The sequence below is a fragment of the Myiozetetes cayanensis genome, unplaced genomic scaffold, assembly GCF_022539395.1.
Source record: "Myiozetetes cayanensis isolate MyiCay16 unplaced genomic scaffold, myiCay2020 scf154, whole genome shotgun sequence".
Taxonomy (NCBI): Eukaryota; Metazoa; Chordata; class Aves; order Passeriformes; family Tyrannidae; genus Myiozetetes; species Myiozetetes cayanensis.
In genome coordinates, this window is record NW_026087204.1 from 52,054 (window position 1) to 66,072 (window position 14,019).

Below are 14,019 nucleotides of genomic sequence, written 5' to 3' on the forward strand. Positions count from 1 at the left end.
AGGGGTGTCCAATCCTATGGACCTGGAAAGCTCGACGAATTTCTGGAACTTTTGTAAAGTAGAACCTAAAGCAATTAAATACTTTTGTACTTCAACTTTCCCTCTCATGTGAATGTCTCCTGGAATGTGTGGAGTCTGGTATGGTGTTCCATACAATATTTCATAAGGACTTATGTTATCCCTCCGCCTTGGTTGGATGCGAATCCTCAGTAGAGCTAGAGGCAAAGCCTGAACCCATGACATGGATGTTTCCTGATAAATTTTACCAATTTGCATTTTAAGAATGCCATTCATGCGTTCGACTTTGCCACTTGCCTGAGGTCTATAGGGAGTGTGGAGGTCCCAAACAATTCCTAGGACATGACACACCTCCTTCACTATCACTGCAATGAAATGTGTCTCTCTGTCTGATGACATTCCCAGAGGAACCCCAAATCTTGGAATTATGTGATTGAACAAAGCTTTTACCACTTCTCTTGCTGTGTTAGTGCGACACAGGTAAGCTTCAGGTCATCCACTAAAAGTGTCAACCAGCACTAGTATGTATTTGTACCCCTCCCTAGGTGGTAACTCAGCAAAATCTATTTGCTAGTAATCTCCGGGAAGGTTCCCAGTCTTTGTCACTCCTAGCACCACCCTCTTGGTTGTATCAGGGTTGTTCTGCTGGCAGATTTCACACTTACTCACTATGGATTGCACGACTTCAGTCATACCTGTCCCTATCACTACCTTCTTTAGGTGTTTTAGAAGGTTCTCTATTCCCCAGTGGGTAACCTCATGTTCCCGCAGAGCTATTTCCCTTAGGAGTGGGGGTGTGACCACAACCTGTCCTGTTGGTGTAACAGCCCACCCACTTTCTTTGATTTCAGTTTTAAGGGATTTAATTAACTGGTGGTCCTTTTCATCAAATTTTGGGGTGTACCCTGTCAAATCAATTTCTTTCTGTGGAACTGCTGCTAGAATGCCTTTTTCTGCAGCCCCTTTTGCAACCTGGTCAGCAAAATTATTTCCCAGTTCAGGCATTGTTTTCCCCTTCTGATGAGCTCTGCAGTGCATAATAGATACCTTTTCTGGCTTCCAAATACTTTGAAGGAGTGCATGGATTTGGTCGGCATGTTTAATCCCACTGCCTTGGGCAGTTAATAGCCCTCTCTCTTTCCTGAAGGCTCCATGGGCATGTACCACACTGAATGCATATTTAGAATCTGTCCAGATATTCACTTTCTTACCTTCACTCAGCTCTAGAGCTCTTGTCAAGTGCAATCAGTTCTGCTTTTTGGGATGACACATCAGCAGGCAAAGACTTCACCTCAATTACCTCATCCTTGGTTGTCACAGTATACCCTGTCATCTGTTTTCCATCCCGCATGAAGCTGCTTCCATCCGTGTACAGTTCCCAGTCTGGGTTTTCCAGAGGCACATCCTTCAGGTCTGGTCTGCTAGAATAGGTCTCCTCGATGGTCTGCAAACAGTCATGCTCAGGCATACTTTCAGTCAATGTTGTGGACAGAAACATAGCAGGATTTACAACAGATGTTGTTTTCAGGGTAACATCATCCTGTTCCAACAACACAGCTTGGTACTTAAGCATTCTGCTAGGGGACAGCCAAGTGGCCCCCCTTTTGCTCAAGCACAGCTTGGACTGCATGGGGTACATACACGACAATGACTGTCCCAGGGTGAGTTTCCGGGCCTCTTGGATCAGGATAACAGTCACTGTCACAGCCCTCAAACACCCCTGCCATCCTTGGTTGACACTGTCTAGCTGTTTAGAGAAGTAGACCACAGCCCTTTTATGGTTTCCCAGGGTCTGTGACAGTACCCCCAGGGCAACATTTAGTTGCTCATATGTAAACAGTTCAAAGGGCTTGGTTAGGTCTGGTAGCCCCAGTGCTGGAGCTGACATTAAGGACGGTTTCAGTTGTTTAAATGCAGCTCTGATCTCATCTGTCCATGTCACAACTCCTTCCTTGGTTACTTTCAGTGCTTCATATAGGGGTTTGACTAATAACCCATAGTCAGTTATCCACAGGCAACACCACCCCACCATTCCTAGTAAAGCTTGCATTTCCTGTACGGTGTGGGGCTCTTGGAGATGGCAGATGGCTTCTTTCCGATCTATAGATTTCAAGCCCCAGGTAAATGACTATTTCCTTTGCAATTTGTGCTTTCTCTTTCACGACCCTATACCCACTTAGTCCCAAAAAGTTTAAAAGAATTACAACAAGTCCGATGCATTGGTCCTGACTTTTGGCAGCAATTAGTATGTCGTCTATATACTGCAGGACAAGTCCTTCTGGTTGTTACCTTCTCCAGTCCTCCAGTTCTTTTGCCAGCTGGTTTTCAAATATCATCAGGCTATTTCTATAGCCTTGCGGTAGGACCGTCCAGGTTAGTTGAGTCGTTCTCCCTGTCTCAGGATTTTCCCATTCAAAAGCAAAAAGCTCTTGGTTGTCCTTATGCACGGGAATGCAGAAAAAGGCATCCTTTAGATCAAGCACAGTAAACCACCCTAATTCCTCTGTTAATGTGGTTAACAAGGTATAGGGGTTCGCTACTACAGGGTATATATCCTCTGTTATTCTGTTGATTGCCCTCAAATCTTGGACCAATCGATAGCTCTTACCATCAGCCTTCTTCACTGGAAGGATGGGGGTGTTATATTTGGACTCACATTCTACCAACAGGTCAAATTTAAGAAACTTTTCAATTATGGGTGCTAAACCTTGACGACTTTCTAGTTTCAAGGGGTATTGTTTTTATCTTAATTGTGTTGCTCCTGGCTTGAGCGTGATGCTTAGGGGTTCTGCTTGCTTGGACCTCCCAGGGTAATTGCTAGCCCACACTCTAGGGATGACAGCATTCTCAACCTCTGCGGGGATCTCTCTGTGGTTCTCCTGTATGAAGAAGGCAGCTGCCTCGATATATTTAGTGTCAGGGATAATAACTTTTATTCCGTCCCCTTACAGAATTTAATTTCAGTTTCCAATTTCTCTAATAAATCTCTACCCAATAAAGGCATGGGGGAATTTGGCATACAGAGGAATTGATGAGTGTTTCCCTAATTTAAATTTCAAAGGTTTGAAGAAAGGTCTGGTTTCACTTACCCCTGTGGCACCAACCACAGTTACAGTATCTTGACTCAGTTTCCCTTCCAAGGTGTTTAACATGGAATATGCAGCGCCTGTATCAACTAAAAATTCCACATCTTCTCCCCCCAGTTTAGCTACAGCCAGAGGTTCTGCTGGGGTAGAATTCTCCAGTCCCCTTCATGCATTCTGGTTTACAGTCAGTTGGGAGGCTGGAGGAGGTGGTGGAAATTCACTTTTCCTCTTCAAGTCTGGACAATCCCTTCTCCAGTGACCCTTCTTTTTACAAAAAGAACATAGATCATTAGTCCTATCATGCTGGTAATTGGATCTATAATTTTCACGGTGGACATTGTGTTTGCGATGTTTTTGGTAGTCACCATCCTGCTCCAACCCCTTTCCTTTGCCTTTTTGATCTCTATTTCGATAGACTGTCCAAGCTATATTTAATAACTCACCAATATTCTTGTCCTCACCCGCCTTCTGCAGTTTTCTCCTTATATCATCTGCAGATTTGCCTATGAATAAATAAACTAAATGCCTTTTCCCTGACTCTGATTTTATGTCTATGTCTGTGTACTTTCATATGGTCTCTTTTAGCCTGTTCAGAAAATCTGTAGGGGATTCATTTTTTTCTTTTTTCATTTCATACATCTTTGACCAATTAATTGTCTTCGGAACCCCATGTTTAAGACCATAAACCACCCAGTCCTGATAGCGTTTCAATGCTTCCCTTTTTTCTGGTATATTGGGGTCCCACTTGGGATCTTCTAAGGGAAATACATCTTGTAGTTCTCCTTGAATCTGCCCAGATGTTATGAACGTCTCAATTGCATTCCTAGCAGCTCGCTTGATCGTGTCTATCTCAGTAGGATCTAATAATGTTTCCAATCATCCCAATCTGGATTTTGTGTTTTTATTGCTCTCTTCACATAGCTAGCCACTCTGTCTGGGTTATTCCTGTATGCTCCAACCGAAGTTTTCCACTGTTGCTTTTCTTTTAGAGAAAAAGGAACTTTTATTAAAACTGGACCCTGGTTACTCATGGCCTGCCTTAAGGGGGTTTCTACTTCAGGTTTTTCCTTCTGTGCTCTTGTTCTACTAGCCACGGGGCTGGAGTCTGACAGAGCTTCCCGTACTCTTCTTCCCCTTGTCTTTGGTCTTACTACAAGTGGTTTCTCTTCCCCCTCCCCCAAGCTATCGTTTGATTCATTCTCAAACTTCTGTGCCTGTATCATTAAAATCATTATCCCGAGTCTTAACATTTGCGTTTGAGGAGTCAAAAGGGGGGAGGCTCCACCTCTGCCTCATGTCAGCAACTGAGACTGACTTATTTCTTTTTAATCTTCCCCTCCCTCGATGCTGTGCTTCTAAGCCCTGGTTCCCCCCTTCCGCAGTAGGATCAGGTGGTGCTGACGGGATGGGGATGGGTTCACCTCCCCTTCGTCACCAGCAGAGCCGGTAGCTCCAGCCAGGACCGGCGCTTCCGATCCGACCGGTGCCAGAGCCCCCGATGCAGCCAGAGCAGGGGCCGCCCTGGTTCCCTCCGCTCCCATGCTGGTTGGAGCAGCCGGCACCGACCCCCCAGATTCTGGAGCACTAACAGCAGTACCCAGGACCCACACTCTGCCTGGAGCGGCCCCAGCTCATTCCGCCACTGCCCCCGGGGCCCCCGAAGTAGCCAGACCTGGCATCGCAGGACCCTGGCACCTTGGCAGGACCCGCCTCAGGGGCTATCCCTGCTCCGAATGGACCTATGCCACCCGCACCTGCGGCCGGACCCAGGAGGGGGCCTGGGTTTGTTATTCTCATATCTGGGGGAATTAAAAGGTCCAGATCTTCATTTCCAGGGCTTTCAATATTGATCTGACAGATAGGATCACCTTTAACAAGATTATTCCTTTCTTTTTTCTCCTCTAATGCCATTTGTGGGAGTTCCGTTTCTAGTTGCACGTTCATCATCATCATCATCATCATCATCACGACTAGGTTTCGCGAATGAAGATTTTAGAAGGGCTCTACCCACGCTTGCTACAAGCACGCTGATGGCTAAAAAGGCCAATGCGAGATAGACAAGTCCGGTTGCAGAAGGCACAGCAGAAAGACTCCCCAGGTGATATCGACGAGACGCGATTCTTTCTGCGTTGTCTTTTCTCCTCAAGAGTGATCCTGCATGTGTTCTCAAAAGCAGCAGCAGCGTTATAGATGGTGTGTCTCCAGGCCTCCCGATTGGAGGCCAGGGTAGACCAATGGTGGTGATCAATATGGCCAAGGATGAGGGATTGTTTCAGGGACTCCTTGTATCTCCTCTTCAGGGCTCCTCTCTTGCGGTAGCCAGTGGCAAGTTCCCCATAGTGCATGATCTTAGGGAGGCGGTAGTCCTGCATCCTGGAGACGTGCCCTGCCCAATGCAGTTGTGTTCTCAGCAGCATGGCCTCAATGCTCGTGACTACTGCCTGTTCAAGGACAGACGTGTTGGTCACATAGTCAGTCCAGTGGATGTTTAGAATTGAATGGAGGCAGCGTTGATGGAAGCGTTCTAAGAGACGCAAGTGGTGCCGATAAATGACCCATGATTCGGACCCATATAGAAGAATAGACAGTACAACAGTTCTGTAAACGCTGATCTTTGTACTTTTCTTCAGGTGTTTGATTTGCCACACTCTTTTATGGAGTTTACTGAAAACTCTGTATGCCTTTGCTAACGTGTTGTCTATTTCTGCATCAATCTTACCGTCTGAGGAGATGATGCTACCCCGGTAACTAAACTGCTGGATTGATTTGAGTTCTGTTTCACCAATGGTGATATGGGGATGATGGGAGACTTCCTGAGGTGCAGGCTGATATAAAACTTCTGTCTTCTTCAAGATGACTTCCAGTCCAAACAGCTCAGCAGCCTCTGCAAAGTAGGATGTTAAACGCTGCAGAGCTACTTCTGTGTGGGCAATGAGGGCGGCATCATCAGCGTAAAGCAGCTCACGGATAAGATAATTTAAGGTCTTAATGTGGGCCTTCAGTCGCCTTAGGTTGAATAGGCTCCCATCTGTACGATATCGAATGTAGACACCGTTTTCATCATCGAGGTCTTCTGTGGCCCTTTGGAGCATCTTGCTGAAGAAGATTGTGAATAAAGTTGGTGCAAGAATGCAGCCTTGCTTCACACCATTGGCTATTGGAAAGGGCTCAGAAAGTGCGTCACCATATCTCACTTGGCCACGTTGGTCCTCATGAAGCGAGATGATCATTTTGAGGAACTTGGGGTGACATCCTAAACGTTCCAAAATCTGCCACAGACCTTTTCTGCTCACAGTGTCGAAAGCCTTGGTGAGATCAACAAAGGTAACATAGAGTCCCTTGTTCTGTTCCCTACACTTCTCTTGCAGTTGTCTGAGAACAAATACCATGTCTGTGATACCTCTGTTGGCTCAGAAACCACACTGGCTTTCAGGTAGAAGATCTTCTGCTATGGTGGAAATTAATCTGTTCAACAGAATTCTTGCAAGGATTTTACCAGCAATGGAGAGCAGAGTAATACCTCGGTAATTTGAGCAGTCTGATTTATCTCCTGTCCTCTTGTACAAGGGGACGATGACAGCGTCACGAAGGTCTGAAGGCAGTTCACCTCGTTCCCAACAGCGCACCACAAATTCATGAAACTTAGCACAGAGTGTTTGGCCACCGTATTTCCAGATTTCAGATGGGATTCCGTCAACCCCAGCTACCTTGCCAATTTTCACCTCCTGTATTGCTTTAAGAGTTTCTCCCATGGTGGGGGCAGTATCCAGATCAGTTTTCACTGGTTGTTGTGAAATAAACTGCATTGCTGAGTCTTTAACTACACGGTTAGTACTGAAGAGAGTCTGAAAGTGTTCAGACCATCGATTCAAGATGGAAACTTTATCTGTGAGAAGCATTTGGCCATCTGCGCTGAGTAATGGGCTTTGAACCTGGTGTGTAGGACCGTAGGCTGTTTTCAGAGCCTCATCGAATCCCCTGTAGTCACCTGTGTCTGCGCATAATTGGATTTTTTCCACTAGATTGGTCCACCACTTGTTCTGGATGTCACGAAGTTTCTGTTGCAGCTTGTTGCATGCGAGTCGAAAGGTCGCTTTTCTTATATGACAAGATGGCTGAGCAAGGTGGGCTTGGTGAGCAGTTCTCTTCTTACTCAACAATTCCTGGATCTCATGATTGTTTTCATCAAACCAGTCCTTGTTTTTCTTGAAGGAGAACCCTAAGGATTCTTCAGAGGACTGCAGAATGCTACTTTTAATAAGTTGCCAAAGTGCTTCGGGAGAGGAGTCTGTGGAATGAACTTCGAACCTGGATTGAGGATTTGCCTGGAAGCTGTTTCTCACTGTAGCTGATTGAAGACTGTTAACTTGAAGTCTCCTTCTAGGAATGCTGCCCTTTTTAGGTTTGAATTTAAGGTGGAGGTTAAGTTTACAGCGCACGAGACGATGATCCGTTTGACATTCTGCACTAGGCATCACGCGGGTGTGACGAACATCGCGGATATCTCTCTGTCTGACCAGGATATAATCAATGAGGTGCCAGTGCTTGGACCTGGGATGCATCCAGGTTGTCTTCAGACTATCTTTCTGCTGAAAGATAGTGTTGGTGATGGTAAGCTGCTGTTCAGCACAAAACTGTAGCAGAAGGCGACCATTATCATTGCAGTTCCCATGTTCTCTAAGGCTACCTTCCTCATGAAGACGAACTTCACTGAGAGCAGCGATGTCGATGTTGAGTCGTGACAGTTCATGGGCAATTAGAGCGGAGCGACGCTCAGGACGGCCACTGTTTGCAGTATCGAGCATGGTTCTGATGTTCCAGCATGCGAGTGATAATTTGAGTACACCTTTGGAGGCAGGTGTGTGCCTTTTGCTCTTAATCTTTATTTGACTGCAACAGAAGGTGCCTGTTGGCCGCGGCTAGCCAACCAGGTGAAGGATGGAGATGAGCTTTGGTTAGGCCACCTTTTCTAGGCCCCTCTCCGTGTGGAGCAAACAGTGCTCTCCTTGAAAAAGGCTGCTTGGTCATTCAGGATGCTGCCGAGTGAGTCTGTCATCTCCAGGGTCAGACTCAGGCGACCAATGTCCTGAACCGCCTGCATGCAGGGTTAGGACTGCAGCTTCCAGTGCACCTTATCACCTGCCGTTTCGTCCCTCACCTGTCGCTGCAGGACTTTACAAGTGTGGGTATAACCCTAGAGCCTGCGCAGTGGATTTTTTTTAGGTGAGGCTCAGCTTGCGCAGAACTGATCCCACCCTTTACTCCTGAGGTTCATCTACCAGGGCCTAGCAAGCTTGGACGGTAACAGTGAGGTCCTCAGGATGTAGGTTTGATTAGAGTATCCTTCTCTTGGATGGAAGGCCTTACAGGGCTAAGCGAGCTCCACTTGCCCGGGTTTGAGATTAGAGTTGTCCTTCTCCTAGGATGACTACCGGAAGGCTAGTGAGCTCATCCTGCCCATGGACACATTTGACCCTTCAGTTTTGACCTGTCTGGCATGGGAGACCCTACCGGAGGCATATACCACCGTTAGCACAGCTCGCAACCTCATAAGGGCATACTGAAATAGTTTGGACAAGCCCTGCTCTCCCTACTTTTCCTTCACAGCTTCCTACAGTTTAACCCAGGGACAGTTCCTTACCCTGAGCACCCTTCAAGACACTAGGAGAAGAAGAAGGAAAAAAAAAAAAAAACAAACCCACAAACAAACAAACAAACAAAACAAAAAACCAAAAACCAACAACAAACACCAGTACAAAAACTCACAACCCACAAAACAACAACAACAACAAAAATAAAAGCACACCACATTCCTGGGCAGAAGCCACTAGCAAACTGAACCCATCATATCCCACTCCCACTGCGACAACGCCCGAAGCGCAGAGATCCCGGCATATCCCCAGGCAAGGGCGAACACACGTGTAAGAAATCCCTGCATTTACCCTAGGTTTGGGCACCCTCCACAGCCCCTGCCTAGCCAAAACCCCCCAGCCTCCAGAATAAACCCACTACCCACCCCAAACCTCAGCCCCCAGCGTGCCACTGCAAGCTCCCCTTTGCACTGCCCGTTCACGACCCCTAAATGAGGTCGCCCCGCCGGTCCCCCCAAGTTGGCCTGGGGAAGCTCCAGGTCCGTCCACCCTCCCCCCTGCTCCTGCCCGGCCTGACCCGGTCCGGCTCGACCAGGGGATCTCCCCCCCGCGCTGAACGGGACCCGCCACCCCCCGACGGTCTGGGGAACCCCCGGGACCGTCCGGCCCCCTCCCTGCACCCGTACGGTCCCGCGGCCCGGCCCCACATGGCCACCGGCCATCTGCCAACCGCTCCGCCGTTCCGATGTCGAAGCACAGCTCCCGACGGCTTCTTATCTCTTTTATATTCCTTTCTCAAGTTCGGACGGTTTAAGAAAAAATAAAATAACTCGGAATAGTGCACCTCAGACCACCTTTCCTCCTTATGAAGGATTGTCATAAGATGAAACACCATACTGATCTCAAAAGAACCAAATTTCGGCCACGCTAATCCTCTAATCTGCCTGTTGAAAGGTCAAACATCCATAGAGAGTCTAACTAGCTCCTACCTTTTTAAAGATGCTTCAGAGCCAGTTAAATCATTCCAATACCGTAAAACTAAAGCGAGGGGCGTTCCCTCTGGAATCTTTTCTTTAGCTTGTACACATCCCATGTTAACAAGCAACAAACAAGAAAAACAGTAGACCTAAGCCTAGAACTCACAGCCTCACACATGCTGTGCAGGCTTTGTACCCAGGCACCACCAGGTTCAGACAGAAACACAGAGTTTCAACTGGGGGAGGTGTCCCCCCCCTTCTGCGGCCACACCTGGCCAATACAAAACTGAAACCCTCTTGCCTGTCCTGACTGAAACTTCCCAGACAGTTCCACTGCCCCCTCTGGCAAAAATCCCTTTGCCAACTGACTGGGAAAACCACTGACTTTTGCAACTTTTTGGGCTTAAGTCCAAGTTTCCCTTCCCAGTCTCACCATATTCCCTAGCCCTGGGGAAAACTCCTTCACGCAGCTGCTAATTAAAATTCTCTAGGAGTTGTTCCTTATCTTACCTCCGTGTGTGGTTCCGAGAAGCTGGGCTCCCCAAGATCGAAGCAAGAATTCTCCAAAATATGCCAGTTGGGGAAGAAATCCCTGCAAAATGGAATATCGATCCAGAGGAGTCACAGGTCCCCATGTCCCTGTACGAAGCCACCAAAACTGTTGCCTAAATGGCTGTGGGGAAAAAAAAGACTCCAAGCCAAATTAGGTAGGAGATAAGATAAGGATACAAAGGCTTTAATGAACCCCCAGGCTTTCCGGAATACCCCAACGTGCACTCTCAAATACAGGTGTTTTCAGTTTTTATAATGATTTTCACCCAATTCCTGTCTGACCACCACCCAGATTCCACCCTCACCATGCCTCTTGGGAATTGGGTCTGGGGGCATTTTGGGACCCCCTCTTCTTCATCTTCCTCAGAGTACGTAATGTTCTTGGAGGCCTTCCAGAGTTCTAGGCCTGAAGGTTGTTGCATCTATAGCTATATCTTCTTGTGTAGATTTTAGGGTGTTCTCTATAATTCTACCTTGAAAATGAGACTAAACAGGCCAGTGGAATTTAGGGGATTGATATGGGAATGGGTAACAGGGTTTGCTATGTGTGGTTGGTGTGTTAAAGCATAAAGAGATAATATGCTGCTACTCTAAAATCTACATTTACTACATAACTACTTCTAAGATCTACAAAAATTAAAAAATCAAAAATTAAAAAATCAAAACTCATATGCATTTTTTAGATTATGTGTTGTCAGACTCATTAAAATATGTTTTGTGCTGAAAAAGGTGTTAGCAGCTATTTGATTTGTTCTGCTTTACACTTCTGACTCTCACTCCCTGCTCAAGTCATTACCGATAACTTGTAAACAAGACAAATTTCAAGCTGCTGTATCACTGTTTAAGCAGAGTGTTCTACTACAAGAAACAAATAGTAGGAGGCATGCTATAAGGAGGAAAATAAACAAGGACCTAGAAAAAGGAGAGAAGGGTTTAGTAGATACCCAAACTCTTAGTTCAAAACACAAGATTTTAAGAACTTAGACTGAAAGACACCAACCCCAAAGCTGAGTCAATGGAGTGAGGGGGAGAGGCTAGGATATGAATCCATTCTTACATCTTATGGACCCACTGACACAAGTGTCACGGGAGAGTGGAAGGTTTAGACAAAATTTATTAAAAAGCTCTACTGTTGAGTCACGAGGTGCAGAAAGGACTACCTTGCTTTCTAAACTCCTCAGAAAGGTCTAGGTGCATCTGCATCCAGTCTTAGCCTTGGATTATGTCAATAGTTTAAATTTAAGGAATTATAGAGGTGTGGTTGAACCACTTTTGTCCCACAGATTTTAATGATTGGCAAAATGAATATTTAATTATTACAAATGATCAGACAAAAGATCTTAATCAGAACTCTTTACTGCACAATTGTAGTGGGTTGACCATGGCCGGATGCCAGGTACCCACTAAAGCCACTCTCTCACTCTCCCTCTGCAGACCTCTGTCCTTGAGACACAGACTGCTCCAGCATGGGTCCCCCACAGGGCCACAAGTCCTACCAGGAAAACCTGCTCCATGGTAGGCTTCTCTCCAAACAGGTCAGCAGGTCCCTGCCAGGACCCAGTTCCATCATGGGCCTCCCACACATGCCTCCTTTGGGCATCTACCTGCTCTAGCATGGGTCTTCTCCATGGGCTGTAGGTGAATGTCTGCACTCCCATGGTCCTCCATGGACTGCAAGGGGACAGCCAACTTCACCGTAGTCTTCAACACGGACTACGGGGGAACCTCATCTCCGTTGCCTGGAGCACCTTCTCCCCCTCCTTCTCCACTGACTTTGGTCTGCATAGTTGTTCACAAGTTCTCACTCCGCTCTTCTCTAGCTACAATTTTCATCTGCACAACAACTTTTCTTCTTCTTCTTAAATATGTTATCACAGAGGTATTACTATCATTCCTGATTGGTTTGGCCTTGGCCAGTGGCAAGTCTGTCCTGAAGTCAGCTGGCATTGGCTTTATAGGACATGGGGGAAGCTTCCAGCAGCTTCTCACAGAAACCACCCCTGTAGCCCCCCTACTACCAAAATCTGGTGGCAGAAAGCCAATACAGCTCTCTAATAGCTTAATGTCTTTTTTATATTGTAGTGCACAAAATGCACACAATATTCAAGGTGAGGCTGCACCAGTGCAGAGTAGAGAGGGACAATCACCTCCCTTGACCGGTTGGCGATGCCTTGTCTGATGCACCCCAGGACACAGTTGGGCCTTCTGGCTTCCAGGGCACTGCTGACTCATATTCAACTTGCCACTGACCAGGACCCCAAGGTCCTTTTCCACAGCACTGCTCTCTATCCTCTCATTCCCCAGCCTATACTGAAACAAAAGAATTAAACCCAATAACCAAAAATCATCGGATTAGACAATTCTTTAATATGCCAGCTGGGAATTCATGGGGATAGAATCGCCGTACATTAATTAAAGAATCAGCACAAATTTTGGAATATAAATACAGTGATATCTGAAAGATGCCCTCTTCACACCCAACTCCTGATTATGTCATGATTTTGAGGTCAAATATCATGCGTGGAGCGAGATTGCCATCTCATGTCCATTTCTTTGGGGGAGGGCAGTCATCTCCCCAGAGTCTTTTTTTTCCCGCTTGGCAGGCCTCCTAGCATCTATGTTTGATCCAGTTGACCTCTAACCCTTAAACTAATTGTTCTAGGACCAACTAAGACACATATATTCATCATTGGTTAAAGGTAACTAGAATTTCCTATTAGCTTAAACAATCTTCAATTGCATTTACTTCTTAACAGAACAATCTCCTATTGATCAACTTTTCTGAGGCATGTAAGCTAATTTCTTGCAGGTGGGCATATGGTACACTCTCTATTAGTTCCCGTGTTTCATCTACATTCTACATCCTGAAACTAATTGTAGTTCAAAAAGAAAAGAAAACTACCATGCCAAGAAAGCAAATCTCTTAGTTGACTAGGACACAATTTTTATCCAAGCTAAAACTTCTGATTTCCTAAGTCATTTAGAAAGGATACCCTCTCTCATTTCAATACACACAAGGAGGATTGCCCTGTCCGAGGTGCAGAATCCAGCACTTACTCTTGTTAAACTTCATATGATGATTGCCCATCTCTCTAATTTGTCAAGGTCTCTCTGCACGGCTTCTCTGCCCTTGAGGGAATCAACAGTTCCTCCCAATTTAGTGTTGTCTGCAAACTTAGTATTCCTTTGAGTCCTGCGTCCAAGTCATTTATGAAGATCTTGAAGAGCACTGGGCCTAGGATGAAACCCTGTGGAACCCCACTGGTGACCCGTTGCCAACCTGATGTTACCCCATTCACTATTACCCTCTGTGCTTGACCTGTGAGCCAGTTGCTCACCCATTGCATAACATGGTTATACAGCTGTGTGCTGGACATTTTGTCCAGAAGGATCCTGTGAGAGACAGTATGGAAAGCTTTACTGAAATCCAAAAAGATAACATCAACTGTCTTCCCTTGATCAATCAGGTGGGTTACCCTGTTGTAGAAGGAAATCAGGTTTGACAAGCAGAACTTTCATGAAGCTGTACTGGCTGTGACTGACGACTGTGTTGTCCTCCAGGTGTTTTTAAATACCTATCAGAATAATCTTCTCCATAACTTTACGAGGCACTGAAGTGAGACTGACAGGTCTGTAGTTTCCGGGGTCCTCCTTCTTGCCCTTCTTGACATTTCTGACAACTTTTGCCAGCTTCCAGTCATCTGGGACCTCTCCAGATTTCCAAGACTGCTCAACTGTCCCAGTTTAAATGAGACACGGGTCTTTTGCTGAGGATGAGTTATGAGAAAAGACCCA

The 14,019-nt window shown here is 46.3% G+C and overlaps 1 long non-coding RNA gene across 2 annotated transcripts in view; it reads left to right on the forward strand.

The window, feature by feature from the left end:
* The window catches only part of LOC126637615 (uncharacterized), a 70,554-nt gene that overhangs the window by 47,286 nt on the left and 9,249 nt on the right, over positions 1-14,019 (forward strand). The window lies entirely within an intron of this gene.